The sequence below is a fragment of the Tachyglossus aculeatus genome, chromosome 1 (genome assembly GCF_015852505.1).
Source record: "Tachyglossus aculeatus isolate mTacAcu1 chromosome 1, mTacAcu1.pri, whole genome shotgun sequence".
Classification (NCBI taxonomy): domain Eukaryota; kingdom Metazoa; phylum Chordata; class Mammalia; order Monotremata; family Tachyglossidae; genus Tachyglossus; species Tachyglossus aculeatus.
The window spans coordinates 23526056-23536292 of record NC_052066.1 but is presented as its reverse complement, the minus strand read 5'-3'; the positions used below and the strand labels follow the sequence as shown (position 1 = coordinate 23536292).

General features: G+C 42.2%; 1 non-coding gene across 1 annotated transcript; it reads left to right on the top strand.

Annotated features, from left to right (window-relative positions):
• The first annotated feature begins 8095 nt into the window (after positions 1–8095).
• On the top strand, positions 8096–8202 carry LOC119938068. The gene has a single exon (XR_005454337.1). It is a non-coding gene; the product is annotated as a U6 spliceosomal RNA (small nuclear RNA).
• The last annotated feature ends 2035 nt before the right edge of the window (positions 8203–10237 follow it).

The following is a 10237-nucleotide window of genomic DNA, read 5'->3' as shown; positions in this document are numbered from 1 at the left end:
CCCAGGTCAAACAGCAGACACGTAGTGGAGCCAGATTTCATTCATTCATTCATTCTTTCATTCAATCGTATTTATTGAGCACTTACTGTGTGCAGAGCACTGTACTAAGTGCTTGGGAAGTACAAGTTGGCAATATATAGAGATGGTCCCTATCCAACAGCGGGCTCACAGTCTAGAAGGGGGAGACAGACAACAAAACAAAACATATTAACAAAATAAAATAAATAGAATAGTAAATATGTACAAGTAAAATGAATAGAGTAATAAATATGTACAAACATATATACAGGTGCTGTGGGGAGAGGAAGGAGGTAGGGCGGGGAGGGAGAGAAGAAAGAGGGGGAGAGGAAGGAGGGGGCTCAGTCTGGGACTGAGGGTTAGACTCCTGACTCCGTTCAGATCAATCAATCAATCAATCAATCGTATTTATTGAGTGCTTACTGTGTGCAGAGCACTGTACTAAGCGCTTGGGAAGTACAAGTTGGCAACATATAGAGATGGTCCCTAACCAACAGTGGGCTCACAGTCTATGTCTACCATTGCCCAACCCTACTCCTTAGAGGTAGCACAGGATTTCATCAGCCTCAGAAGCTACTCCAGAAGCCCCTCCCAGTGGTTTGTCAATGCGGAAACTTGCCTAACCCTTTGGACAAACCTAATCTGCCTCTGTTTCCCCACTACTTATGGAGGACATAAATTTCACAAAACTTGCCAAGAGAGGAGAATAATCCACATTCCTAGACAGGGGAATAGGAAGTGTTAGAATCATGGCTAGGCATTATTTCTGGGAATTTAGCAGCAGCAATTTTCTCTCCAGTCTATTGTTCCTTGTGGAGACAGACCTAGTTTTGACCCTTTGCAAAACTGTGCAACCAAAGCAGAGACAGCTTCCTACCCATAGGTAACACAATTCTCCAAGCACAGAGGGTCAAATGACCAGGACCCTAATCCCAGCTGTCCCACTTGGTACACCCTTAATCCCCATTTTACAGATGAGGTAACTGAGACACAGAGAAGTTAAGGGACACAGCAAACAAGTGGCAGAGCCTGGATTAGAACCTCTGATTCCCGAGCCCATGCTCTTGACACTAGTCCACGCTGGGGTTGGGAATGGGGAAGAAACAAGGGAACCCCTTCTAGACTGTGAGCCCATTACTCGGCAGGGATTGTTTCTATTTGTTGCTGAATTGCACTTTCCGAGCACTTAGTACAGTGTTCCGCACACAGTAAGTGCTCAATAAATATGATTGTATGAATGAATGAACATGTCAGGGTGACACAGAAGGGAATGGGAGAAGAGGAGGGGGGTGCTTAGTGAGGGAAGGTCTCTTGGAGGAGAAGTGTCTTCAATAAGACTTTAAAGGGGAGGAGAGTAATTGTCTGGAAGATTTGAGGAGGGACGGTATTCCAAGCCAGAGGCAGGTTGGCGGCGAAGCCCAGTGAGAATCTTAGCATTAGAGGAATGAAGTGTGTGGGCTGGATTGCAGTAAGAGTATAGTAAGGTGAGGTAGGAGAGAGCAAGTTGATTGCTTTAAAGCCAAGGGTGAGGAGGTTTTGTAAGCACTTACTATGCATTAAGCACAGTTCTAAACTCTGAGGTAGATACATGCTAGATTGGACACAGTTCCTGTCCCACATAGGGCTCACAGTCTTACAGATGAGGGAACTGAGGCACAGAGAAGTTGTGAATTGCCCAAGGTCACACAGCATGCATGCTAGATTAATAATAATAATAATAATAATGGCATTTATTAAGCGCTTACTATGTGTAAAGCACTGTTCTAAGCGCTGGGCGGTTACAAGGTGATCAGGTTATCCCACGGGGGGCTCACAGTCTTAACCCCCATTTTACAGATGAAGGAACTGAGGCACAGAGAAGTTAAGTGACTTGCCCAAGGTCACACAGCAGGCAATTGGCGGAGGCAGGATTTGAACCCGTGACCTCTGACTCCAAAGCCCGGGCTCTTTCCACTGAGCCATGAGTCCCTGTCCCACATAGGGCTCACGGTCTTAATCCCCATTTTACAGATGAGGAACCTGAGGCACAGAGAAGTTAAGTGAATTGCCCAAGGTCACACAGCAGACAAGTGGCAGAATGGGGATTAAAACCCAGGTCCTTTTGACTCCAAGGCCTGTGCTCCAGCCTCTAGGCCATGCTGCTTCTCACTAGGCCTCACTGCTTCTCCAGGACATCCAACCTATTGCTCTCTGAACAGTCTTGGTTAGCAAGGACCTGTATTCTAATCCTGACTCTGCCACATGTCTGCTCTGTGACCTTGGGCAAGTCACTTGACTTTTCTGTGCCTCAGTTCCCTCATCTGTAAAATGGGGATTAAGATAGTGATCCCCGTGTGGTACAGGGACTGTGTCCAATCTGATCAACTTGAATCTGCCCCAGCACTTAGAACAGTACTTGGCACATAGTAATGACTTAAGTATCATATTGATTATTATTATTATTATTATTGTTAATAATAATAATTGATCAATTATATTTCCTGAGCGCTTCTGACTGTAACATGCTGCACTAGGCCCTTGATCCCCCTCCTAGACTGTGAGCCCACTGTTGGGTAGGGACCATCTCTATATGTTGCCAACTTGTACTTCCCAAGCGCTTAGTACAGTGGTCTGCACACAATAAGCGCTCAATAAATACGGTTGAATGAACGAATGAATGAATGAGAGAGTACAACCGAAGCGAGACACTCTCCGGAGTTTCCGTTTCTCCCCTGTAGAAAAGTTACCGTTTGATATGTAAATGTTCTTTGGTCGTAATTTAAGATTCTCCAAGCATTATTACTAATCTTTCACAGTGATTTAGCCTTCTAAAAAATTAATGAATTCATTGCAGCTATTTGAACTATTTATTGAGTCACTTTACAAAATGTTTTTATTTGGATTTATAATCAAGACAATTTTGGTATGTTATTTAAGCCACGATTTAATTGGAGTTACCCAGTGGCCTGTTCATTCTTTATATTAGTTAAACATGTTGTTATCTCTGCTTTATATTACCTGATGCATGTTATAAACAAATACAAAAATACTGTAAGCACTTCAACACTCAAGATACCTGAAAAACAGGAGAATTTTGTTGAGCACCCACTGGGGACAATATAATATATTAAGTTCAATTATTACTATCATTTTATTATTATTATTATGAAAGAGACAAGCCCCCTGCCCTCACACTCTCATTCCATGCTCCTCCTCTCCTCCTCATCGCCCCAATCCCTCCCTCTGCCTTCCCCCTTTCCCCCACCCCACAGCACTTGTGTATATTTGTAAATATTTATTATTCTATTTATGCCTGTCTTCTTGCTTTGTTTTGTTGTCTTTCTCCCCACTTCTAGACTGTGAGCCCACTGTTGGGTAGGGATTGTCTCTATCTATTGCCGAATTGTACTTTCCAAGGGCTTAGTACAGTGCTCTGCACACAGTAAGCGCTCAATAAATATGATTGAATGAATGAATGAATGAGTGCTTAGTGCAAAGCACTGTACTAAGCAATCGGGAGAGAACTCACATCATAGGCGGGGAGGAAGGTAATCAAACAGATTGCCAGGTAGGGAGAATAAACAGAGTTTACAGACAAGTGCATAATTGCTATGGGAGAAGAAAGTGAAGTGAAAATATAAGAGCTTAGAGGGTGAGAACGTCTCTATATGTTGCTGACTTGTACTTCCCAAGCTCTTAATATAGTGCTCTGCACATAGTAAGTGCTCAATAAATACTATTGAATGAATCAATGAATCAACCCCAGGGCTTAGAACAATGCCTGGCACATAGTAAGTGCTTAAAAATACCATAAAAAAAGAAGGCATGCTGGAGGAGAGGGGATTTTAGAAGGGCTTGGAAAATGGGAAGAGTAGTAGTCAACCAGATTTGAAGGGAGTCTGGCTTCCAGGAAGAAAAGAACTCCAAGGTGGAGACAGACACAAAAATGTTTATACCTGTGAAGATGGAAGAAGGAGAAAAGAAAGTGCTTTACTACTAAGTGATATTTAGAAAGTACCTCAGAAGAGGAAATGATATCCATTTACTGAATCCAAAAATAAACCCTCCTGGAAATTAATCAGCCTCGCAAAAATCCCCAGATCTCCCCATTGTCAAAGCCACACTAAAATCACATCTGCTCCAAGAGGTCTTCCCCGACTGAGCCCACACTTCCCCTGCTGCCTTTTCTTCAACATTGCCTATGCACTTGGATATATTATCTTCGAACAATTGGGTTTTCACCCACTTAATAATAATAATAATAATGTGGCATTTGTTATGCGCTAACAAATGTGCCAGGCACTGTACTAAGCACTGGGACCTTCAAGGCCCTGCTGAGAGCTCACCTCCTCCAGGAGGCCTTCCCAGACTGAGCCCCTTCCTTCCTCTCCCCCTCATCCCCCTCTCCATCCCCCCCATTTTACCTCCTTCCTTTCCCCACAGCACCTGTATATATGTATATATGTTTGTACATATTTATCACTCTATTTATTTATTTTACTTGTACATATCTATTCTATTTATTTTATTTTGTTAGTATGTTTGGTTTTGTTCTCTGTCTCCCCCTTTTAGACTGTGAGCCCAATGTTGGGTAGGGACTGTCTCTATATGTTGCCAATTTGTACTTCCCAAGCGCTTAGTACAGTACTCTGCACATAGTAAGTGCTCAATAAATACGATTGATGATGATGATGGGATGGATACATTCCAATTGAGTTGGACGCAATCCCTGATCCATGTGGGGCTCAGTCTTAATCCCATTTTTTTATGGCATTTATTAAGCACTTACTATGTGCAAAACACTGTTCTAAGCGCTGGGAAGGATACAAGGTGATCGGGGTGTCCCTCGTGGGGCTCACAGTCTTAATCCCCATTTTACAGATGAGGTAACTGAGGCACAGAGAAGTTAAGTGACTTGCCCAAAGTCACACAGCTGACAACTGCCCATTTGAGGCAACTGAGGCCCAGAGAAGTGAAGTGACTTGCCCAAGGCCACACAATAGACAAGGATTAGAACCCATGACCTTCTGACTCCCGGGCCCATGTTCTATCCACTACACCTTGCTGCTTCTTGACAGCGCTCACATACATATTCAGCTGTAATTTATTTTAATTCCTGTTTCTCTTTCTGGTCTGTAAGCTCCTTGTAGACTGGTATCATATCAACCAATGCTATATACTGAGAGCTAAGGAAAGTACAAAGGCAGCATAGCCAAGTGGAAAGAGCACAGGCCTGGGTTCTAATCCTGACTCTGCCACATATCTGCTGCGTAACCTTGGGCAAGTCATTTAACTTCATTGCGCCTCAGTTTCCTATTTGATAAAAATGAGGGGTTTCAAAACCAGTTCTCCCTCCTGTTAAGATTGTAAGCCCCATTTGGTACCTGACTATCTTGATCCCCAGCGCTTAGAACAGTGCTTTGCACATAGTGAGTGCTTAACTAATACCAAAATTATTATTCTTATCTACCCCAGCACTCGTTGTGGGCAGGGAATGTGTCTGTTTATTGTTGTACTATACTGCTTAGTACAGTGCTTTGCACACACTAGGTGCTCAGTAAATACGATTGAGTGAATTCATTTATTCATTCATTCAGAGAAGCAGCGTGGCTCAGTGGAAAGAGCCCGGGCTTTGGAGTCAGAGGTCATGGGTTCAAATCTTGGCTCCATCAATTGTCAGCTGTTTGACTTTGGGCAAGTCACTTCACTTCTCTGTGCCTCAGTTCCCTCATCTGTAAAATGGGGATGAAGACTGTGAGCCCCCCATGGGACAACCTAGTCACCTTGTAACCTCCCCAGTTCTTAGAACAGTGCTCTGCACATAGTAAGCACTTAAAAAATGCCATTATTATTATTATCATTTTTATTAATAATAATAATAAACTCTTCTTCTAGACTGTGAGCCCACTGTTGGGTAGGCACTGTCTCTATATGTTGCCAACTTGTACTTCCCAAGCGCTTAGTACAGTGATCTGCACACAGTAAGCGCTCAACAAATACAACTGATTGATTAATAAACACCACAGTGATTATTATTTTTACTCTCCCAATCACTTAGCATCATGGCACACAGTAAGCACTCAATAAATGCCACTGATTGATGGATTGATTTTGTAGCAGGGTGGGACAGTTTGAGTCTTTGAATGTGATGATCTAAAGGGCTACATGCATTGTGGCATTTTAATACCTCTAGGAATGAAAGGAAATTCCTGAATTAATGATCCGATCAAGGCAGCCCTTCAGAAATGATCCTAAAAACTCGAGGTCTGCAAAAACAATCCACAGAGTTGGCATCAACTCTAAAACAATTAATGATAATAATTATATTTATTTTTTATACTCTATTCATTATTATTATTATTATTATGGTATTTATTAAGCACTTACTATGTGCCAAGAACAGTTCTAAGCACTGGGGTAGATACAAGATAATATGGTTGGAGAAAGTCCCTGTCCCACTTGGGGCTCACATTCTCAATCCCCATTTTTACAGATGAGGGAACTGAAGCACGGAGAAATTAAGTGACTTGCCAAGGCCACACAGCAAACAAGTGGCAGAGTCGGGATTAGAACCCATGACCTTCTGACTCTCAGGCTCGTGCTCTATCCAGTACATCATGTCGCTTCTTGAATAATTAATAATAATAATGCAATTATTAATTCCATTTTATTTATTGAGTGCTTACTAATCGGTTGGGAGAGTACAACATAACAATATAACAGACACTTTTCCTGCCCACAATGAGCTTACAGTCTAGAGAATTATTACAGGCCAAATCATGCCCATTCCTTTCTCTGTTGCTCTTGCACTTGGATTTACTCCCTTTATTCACCTTTCCCTCAGCCCCACAGAACTTATTTACATATCTATAATTTCCTCATTTATATTGCCTCCCCCCTCTAGACTAGAAGCTCATTGTAGGCAGGGAACATGTCTACCAACTCTGTTATATTGTACTCTACCAAGCACTTAGTACAGTGCTCTGCACACGGTAAGTGCTCAATAAATACAATTGATTGATTGATGCCCTTTTACAACTCCAGGCTAACCCTCTTCAGTTAATTTACTTAGTATTTCTTACTAGCAGATGAAACAGTAATAAATCCTGATCCTAAGAGTCTATACAAGTCTGAGCATTGTGACAGTAATTCAGCGGTTGGTTGGACACTATGATGTGTCTACCAACTCTGTTATATTGTACTCTCCCAAGCGCTTAGTACAGTGCTCTGCATACAGTAAGTGCTCAAATTGATAGGTGTCATTAATCACTTAAGTCACTTAACTTCTCTGTGCCTCAGTTATCTCATCAGTAAAATGGGGATGAAGACTGTGAGCCCCACGTGGGACAACCTGATTACCTTGTATCTACTATGTGCTTGGCACATAGTAAGCGATTAACAAACATCATCATTATTATTGATGCATATAAAATTAAGACTGTAGTCTTTTGTCCTGCTGAATTTAGTCACAAAATCAATGATCAACCTGAGCATCTGGCATGTGCACTAAGCAATTAAGGGAGCACAATAGCTTTAATAGATAAGATCCCCAGTCTTTAGGAGCTTAAAATCTAACAGGAGTCACAGACGACAAATAAATTGAGGAAGAAATAAGGAAAGTGAATATTAACGTGACTGTGTGATTAAGTAGTGGGTATGTACAAAACACTACAGGTGGTTGTGAATACCTAAGTATATGGTATGTGTCAAGGGCTGGCATGGAAGCTCTGGCTATAAACCCGGAGATTCAATCAATGGCATTTACTGAGCATTTATCAGATCTAGAGCACTGTACTAAGCATTTAGGAGAAGATAATAAAATAGAGGTGGTATTCATTCAATCTTTCATTCAGTCATTTTTCCTGAGCACTTCATGTGTGCAAAGCACTGTAATAAGTGTTTGGGAGAGTACAATGTAACCATAAAAAAAGTCACATTCCCTGCCCACAATGAGCTCACGGCCTAGAGGGGGAGAAAGACATTAATGTAAATGAATAAATTAATTACAGATAGGCACTTGAATTCTGTGGGGCTGTGAGGGGAGATACATGATTCCTGCCCTCAAGGAGCTTGTGGTCAGGGGGGTGGGGGGGAATATGTGCTCGCTTCGGCAGCACATATACTAAAACTGGAATGATACAGAGAAGAATAGCATGGCCCCTGTGCAAGGATGACACGCAAATTCATGAAGCGTTCCATATTTTTTCCCTTCTAGACTGTGAGCCCACTGTTGGATAGGGACCGTCTCTATATGTTGCCAACTTGTACTTCCCAAGTGCTTAGTACAGTGCTCTGCACACAGTAAGTGCTCAATAAATGTGATTGAAGAAGGAAGGAAGGAAACAGACATTAAAATAAATGACGGAGAGGGGAAACAGTAGAGTGCATAATGATAATAATAATAATAATCTTTTAAGCACTTACTATGTGCCAGGCACTATGCTAAACATTAAGGTAAATAACAAAGTAATCAGGTCAAAGTCCCTATTTCACACTGGTCTTACCGGCTAAGGATATGTGCATAAGTGCTCTGGGGATGGTGTGGGTAAATGTTTAAGCAGGGGTTACAGACCCAAATTCATAGCTGATGTAGAAAGGAGGGTGAACAGGGTGGGGAAAAGAGATGTTAGTCAGGGAAGGCTTCTTGAAGGAGATACAATTTTGGTGCAAATTTGAAGATGGGGAGAATGGTCATCTTATGGATATGAAGGGGAGGGGAGACTGTGAGGAAGGAATTGATGGCAAGAGAGATGAGATAGATGTACAGTAAGTATGTTGGCATTAAAGGGGTGAAATGTGTAGGCTGGATTGGAGTGAGAGAAAGCCAGGTTAGGTTTGGGAGAGTTGATTGAGAGCTTTAAAGCTAAGGGTGAGGACTTTGAGTTTAATTACGGAAATGGATTGTTAACTCATGGAGCAGCGTGGCCCAGTGGAAAGAGCATGGGCTTTGGAGTCAGAGGTCATGGGTTCAAATCCGAGCTCTGCCACTTGTCAGCTGTGTAACTCTGGGCAAGTCACTTAACTTCTCTGTGCCTCAGTTCCCTCATCTGTAAAATGAGGATTAAGACTGTGAGCCCCGCATAGGACAATCTGATCACCTTGTACCCTCCCCAGTGCTTAGAACAGTGTTTTTCATATAGTAAGCGCTGAATAAATGCCATCATTATTATTATGATGATGGAGGATTTTGTGGAGTGGAGAGAGGTAAGCAGACCCTTATTTTAGGAAAATAATCCCAATGGCAATTTATTTTATTAATAATAATAATTATGGTATTTGTTAAATGCTTACTACGTGCCAGGCACTATACTAAGCCCTCGGGTGTATACAAGCAACTTGGGCTGGACACAGTCCCTGTCTCATGTGGGGCTCCCAGTCTCAATCCCCATTTTACAAATGAGGTAACTGAGGCCCAGAGAAGTAAAGTGATTTGCCCCGTCACACAACAGACAGACAGACAGGTGATGTAACCCATGACCTTCTGACTCCCAGTAGTTGCTCTATCAACTACGTCATGCTGCTTCTCCAATGTCTAATGTCTTTTAATGCCTGTCTCCCTCTGGATCACAAGCTCCTTGGGGGCAAGGATCATGTCTACCTATTCTACAGCATTGTACTCTCCCAAGGGTTTAGAATAGTTCTCTGAACATGAAGTGTTCAATAAATACCATTTAACAACTGATGGATTGATTCACAGGAGGGGAGAGAGCCTGGAGGCCTACGTGCAGTTTTGCAAGCAGTTGTCAAGGCAAGATATGACAAATGTTTGGATCAGCGTGGTTGCATTTTGGATGGAGAGGAAAGGGCAGATTTTAGAGATGCTCTGTCAGGATTTGCTAGACTGAGAGATGAGTCAGGTGAAGGTAGAATTTGATGACAGGTGAATGAGAGAGATGAGTTCAAGGTGAAAGCAGGTTATAGGCTAATGAAACAGGGACAAGAGTGGTTTTGTCTCTAGTGATGGCAAATTTTCAGGTAGGAAAGGGTTTTGGTGGGAAGATGAGAAGCTTTCTTATAGGTGTCGGCTAGACATCCAAGGGGAAGAAGAGAAATTAGATTGGGGAAGACATCCTATAGTAGAGACAATTTCAGAAAATAATAATAATAATAATGATGGCATTTATTAAGTGCTTACTATGTGCAAAGCACTGTTCTAAGCACTGGGGAGATTACAAGGTGATCAGGTTGTCCCACGGGGGGCTCACAGTCTTAACGCCCATTTTACAGATGAGGTAACTGA